Below are 6,000 nucleotides of genomic sequence, written 5' to 3'. Positions count from 1 at the left end.
ATCACTGAAGTAGTTTGACAATATTAAACATTTACACGGTAGGTGCTTAGAGAATGTGTACACTCGACAGATCATTCGTGTCTTCTCTACGTTACGATGTATAGTAGCCGTGCAAGTAATTGTGTTGCTATGGTAGCTGGAATTCTTAATCTATTTTTGTTAACAAGTATACTTTAATACTAGACACGTATTCTCAAGTTCCAATTATATCTCCGCTATATCTACCTTTTAATTGCCCAGCAGTTATCACATGGCGGCTCCACTCATATGGGATTTTCATACTTACGGTCACGTGACAACTAACTTTTCTTTCTGCTTCTCTGTTTTTCACTGAGCATTGACAGAATTGGGTAGAGCAGCGCGTCGGCTCGTGACTAAGTGTGCAAATCGCACCTGAGCAAAATAAGCTATTTGCTCATAATTTAGGAAAAGTAGAAGGAGAGTGTCAGACGCAGCTCTGCATTGTCTATTTCAGAGATCTATCTAGTGTATATCTTCAAGAGTAAACTTTTAGCTCCATTTACAATATACTATGCTCGCTTCGTGTTTTGCTGTTCAGAAGTAAAAGCTCACATTGATATGGTCTATGCCTAAAAGACCTCGCTATATCTTGATCTGGGTACCATTAGTGGTAGCAATCAGAGCCCAGGAACATGAACATGTAGCATTCACTTCCAAGCAGTCGGACAGTAAGACATTTCACGGTCAAGACCTCATACTAACATATTAGAATGATTTATACTGTAGTTACATATCAGCTGTAGATACACATTGGAAGAAAGCATCATTGATATATACTACATGTAACTGTTTGATCACCAAGTTAAAATTCTTAAATCTTACATTCTATTTCTTCTTTTTTTTTAGAATTGTAAGAAATGACAATGTCACTTATTTGATATTGCCTCTTAATTTGACCTCAAACATTTAATGGCTGTCAACCAAGCGACAGCTATTCCTGTTCAACTCTCTACACAGAAGCATTCTCGGATTGTCCAAGCATGCATGTGTTGTCAATATGGAGAAGGGAGTTAGTCAATCCCAGACACATCTGGTGATAGCTTATCTCAACTGTGAACAAACAAATCGGTCATATTGTTATTCAACATGCCCAATATTTATTCCCCAGCATATAGAGAACAAAGTCGTTGAACCACATAATGCAAATTACAAGGCAGGCCGTTTTTGCTCAAATCTGCGGAAATGGCCGATTTTAGTCCAATATGTATGGCAACTTTTAACCCCTTCCTGACATGCGTCATACATATATTGCTCTACAGGCACTGCATTCCCGCAAACAGCAGTATATGTAGGGTGGCACGATCTCACGTTGAGCGCCACGGCGATCGGGTGCAGGTGTCAGCTCTGTGTGAGGGCTAACACCCTGCAGAAATGCCCACGATCGGTACTAGCACCGATCGCGGGCATTTAACCCCTGATGTCGCTGTCAGTTGTGACAGTGACACGTCGCGCAGAGTATGGGTTCCCTATGCGCTTCCATCAGGACATCGTGATGCAATCGCGTTGTCCTGATGGTCTCCATTGAGACTCCCGGCAGCAAGATCTCCACGGGGTTCTTCAGGGTCCTGCAGGGAAGGTGGCTTGTGAGGACCTGCTGAGAGCAGGGGCTGACATGCCTCCTTCCATGCCTGTCAGACGCTGCTACAATAGTCTGCAATGCAGAAGCAATGCACAGTATCAGAGCAGCGATCAGTAAATGCACTCAATACTTGGTTAGGACTCTTTTTCCATCAATTACTGCATCAATGCGGATTGCATGGAGGCGATCAGCCTGTGGCACTGTTGAGGTGTTATGGAAGCCCAGGTTGCTTTGATAGCAGCCTTCAGCTTGTCTGCATTGTCGGGTATTGGGTCTTTCATCTTCCTATTGACAATACCCCATAGATTCTCTATGGGGTTAAAGTGAGGCGAGTTTGCTGGCCAATCAATCACAGTGATACTTTTTTTTTACAGCAGGCATTGGTACTTTTGACAGCGTGGACAGGTGCCAAGTCCTGCTAGAGAATTAAATTTACATCTCCAAAAAGCTTGTCGGCAGAGGGAAGCATGAAGTGCTCTAAAATTTCTTGGTAGATGGCTGCACTAACTTTGGTCTTGATAAAACACAGTCGACCTACACCAGCAGATGACATGGCTCCCCAAACCATCACTGATTGCGGAAACTTCACACTAGAACTCAAGCAGCTTGGATTGTCTTTCTCTCCACTGTTCCACCAGACTCTGGGACCTTGATTTCCACCTTGGACCACTGAGCAACAGACCAGTTCTCTTTCTCCCTGGCCCAGGTAAGATATTTCTGGCATTGTCTTTTGGTCATGAGTGGTGTGACACAAGGAATGCGACACTTGTAGCCCATGTCCTGGATACGTCTGTGTGTGGTGGCTCTTAAAGCAATGACTTCAGCAGCAGTCCACTCCTTGTGAATCTCCCCATTTTGAATGGCCTTTTCTTACAATCTTTTCAAAGCTGCGGCTATCCCGGTTGCTTGTGCACCTTTTTCTACCACACTTTTTCCTTCCACTCAACTTTCCATTAATATGCTTGGATTCAGCAATCTGTGAACAGCCAGCTTGTTTAGCAATGACCTTTTGTGGCTTACCCTCCTTGTGGAGTGTGTCAGTGACTGCCTTCTGGACATCTGTCAAGTCAGCAGTCTTCCCCATGATTGTGGAGCCTACTGAAACAAACAGAGACCTTTTAAATGCTTAGGAAGCATTTACAGGTGTTTTTGCTAATTATTCTAATTTACTGAGATAATGACTTTTGGGTTTTCATTGGCTGTAAGCCATAATCATCAACATTAACAGAAATAAACACTTAAAATAGATCACTCTGTTTGTAATGACTATATAATGAGTTTCACTTTTTGTATTGAAGAACTGAAATAAATTAACTTTTTGATGATATTCCAATTTTGTGAGGAGCACCTGTACAGGGCAGTTTCTAGCCCAAAAATGACACAGGGCGAGAGTAGGAAATTTCTCCCCCCCCCCCCCCCCCCCCCGGCACCGAAAATAATAAACATTATTTTTGTGGGCTTGAGTAATAAATAGAGAGCAGGCTTGTATCTTCCCTTTTTTTAATAAATTATAATTTGCCTTTAACTTATATAGAACTTGGGGAAAAGGGACAAGTATGCTAATTATTAACGGTGAGAACAAAGTTGTAGGTAAATAATATCTATTAATTATTTTGGAAACAGATCCTAAAAATTGTAGGTTGCAGATTTATGAGAAACTGACTCTTCTAGATTTAGCCGCTGCAAAAGCATTAATAGCTTCCGAATAATTCAGCTTTTCTGCCAGTTCATTTTCTATTGATAAAATAGCAAGAGATGATAACCTCTCATCTGTCATTGTGGTACGAAGATATGTTTTTATCAGCTTCAGTTTGCTAAAGCTTCTCTCACTGCTTGCAACTGTAATCGGAATAGTTAGTAATATCCTCATGGCAATCCATATGTTTTTAAACAGGTCATGAGAGTGCGTGTAATTTATGTGCTTCAAAACCTCCAGTGGTGTTATAGAAGAATTTGAAATCATTGGCTGAATATGTTTTAATTCTTCCAGCAATTCATTGCCGTCAATGTCACATTGTAGTTTGTCTACCTCTGCAGTATGGCTTAGCATATTTTCCAACGATTTGCACATATTTTTAAGTTGTTCTTTTTCTGGCAAATCTTTAATGTTGTATAGAAAGCCCCAACATTTATTATGCTCAGACAGTTGTGAGAAACGCCTCTCCAGTGATGCAACCATGTTATCTACAAGAGGGTAGAAAACAGAAATCTTAAAATGTTGCTCTGCATCTGTAATTAACTCATCCTGACTTTCATAGTCAAACAATTTTTTTTTTTTACTGGGCCTTTTATTTATTGTAAATTTAGCTTCGATGCCCAAGTCTGTAGCCATTTCAGTGGCCACGGTCTTTGCAGATTCATAGCCAGAATCACGATATTCTTTTACAAATATGGTACACTTCTTCAACAAATCGTTGCATCGAGTCATCTCCATATTTTTTGACTGCATAGATTTACTTACGATTTGTACCTGAAATAAAAGGTCATACCATACTACCAGTGTGATTAGAAAGGCAAAGTCTTCCAACATCACTGACAGTGACTTTGCTTCAGAAGCAAGAGTGGGATCATCAACCTTTTGCTCCAAATCTAGGAGAGCCTCGTGAATTTCCGGATATTGATAGCGTACTGCCTTTAAGCTTTCAACACGGCATTCCCAACGAGTAGCACATACCTTCTTCAGCGTAAGATGCTTCACATGTTCACTTATTATACACCATCGTTTAGAAGATGATGCAAACAGGTTATAAAGCCTTTGTAACACACCGAACAGATTTACAGATTTTACCGATGATTTGGAAGCGTCACCTATAACCAAGTTTAAACTATGGCATCCACAGGGGTTAAAAAATGCCCGAGGATATTTTTTTAAGATTCTAGCCTGAACTCCTTTTTGCATGCCTATCATGTTGGCACCATTGTCATATCCTTGTCCTCGACAATTGTTCATGTCCAGGTCACATTTACTAATCTCTTCTAAAAGGAGATTGGCGAGACTTTCCCCAGATGTATCAGTAGCAGGACGATAGCCAATAAAATGTTCCTTTATTGCTACGTGATCATCATCTATATCAACAAATCTTAAGGTGTATGACAACTGTTCAGTGTGACCTGCATCTTGTGTGCAGTCCAACATTATTGAAAAATACTTAGATCTTTTGGCTTTTTCTAGAATACATTTCTTCACCTGAGAGGCCATCAAGCAGATAATTTCATTTTGAATTAAATTTCCACAGTAATGTGTATGGATTTCCTGGGAAGTAATTCGTTTTAAATGATCTCTCATTACTGGTTCAAATTTTCCAAGAAGCTCTATAAGCCCAAGGAAATGTCCATTATTTGGTGTAAACAATGTATTTGACGATCCTCGAAAAGCTAAATTATTGGTTGCCAGGTATACAGTTACTGCCATAACTCTTTCCAACACTTCTCGCCAGCGGTTATGTTCCTGTGTAATCTGGGTTTGCAAATCTTTATCAATTCCTGTATTTTTTTTAAGATTATTCTGTGCATCAATCCATGCATGACGTGAATTTACATGTGCAGCAGACAATTCATGTGTAGATAGGTATTCCCCAATATGTGCCCAGTTGCTGATGCCTATAGTCCCAAGCTTGGATTTTGGATTGTGATCAAACAACTTACAGCAGAAGCAGTACACTCTGTCTGCAGAAACAGAATATTGTAGCCATCGTCTGGGTACCTTCTCTCGATTTGGCAGCACAAGGAATCCATAAAATGAGGAAAAATGACGCTTTTCATTGTCCCTGGGGTATATGAAATCAGAGGCAGGCAGAGGTTGTGGTCCTTGGAGGACAATATGGTCTTTTACTTGACCCTTGATTGGTTTTGGCCACAATGCTATATCTTTATAGGTAAAGACATCCTTATTTGAACACTCTGAGTTATCTTCGGAAATGTCTGTAGAAAGAACATCATTTGTACTTCCAGACTCATGCGATGACACAGCTGTAACAGCCTCTGCAGGTTTAGGTGCAGTCTGCTCATTTTCAGATGTATTTATTGAACAAGATGTTTCAGACTCCAGTGTTGAAGACATCATTCTTGATTTGTGATGTTCATCTCCAGATTTGGGATCACGTTCTTCATGTGAAAAGTAGCTCAGACTTTGAGAGCCTGAACCTTGTGGTTCCGTTTCTGAAGAAACATATCCTGGGTGTGGTACTGCACTTTCTGTCTGCAAGTACATTGCCATTAATTTTGCACCTTTTGCATCTTCACTCTTCTTTTTTTGCTTTCTTTTTCGAAATTGTGCTCCTGAAGGCTTAGGAGGTGGCATTATAACTGGTCTTTAAAAAGAAAAGACAAAAATTTGACAGTAAAAGATATCATTTTATGTTATGCAATCATACAAGCAGAATGTTGAAATGTTTGTCTGG

This window comes from Ranitomeya variabilis, chromosome 1, assembly GCF_051348905.1.
Source record: "Ranitomeya variabilis isolate aRanVar5 chromosome 1, aRanVar5.hap1, whole genome shotgun sequence".
NCBI lineage: Eukaryota > Metazoa > Chordata > Amphibia > Anura > Dendrobatidae > Ranitomeya > Ranitomeya variabilis.
This window is presented reverse-complemented; position numbering follows the sequence as displayed.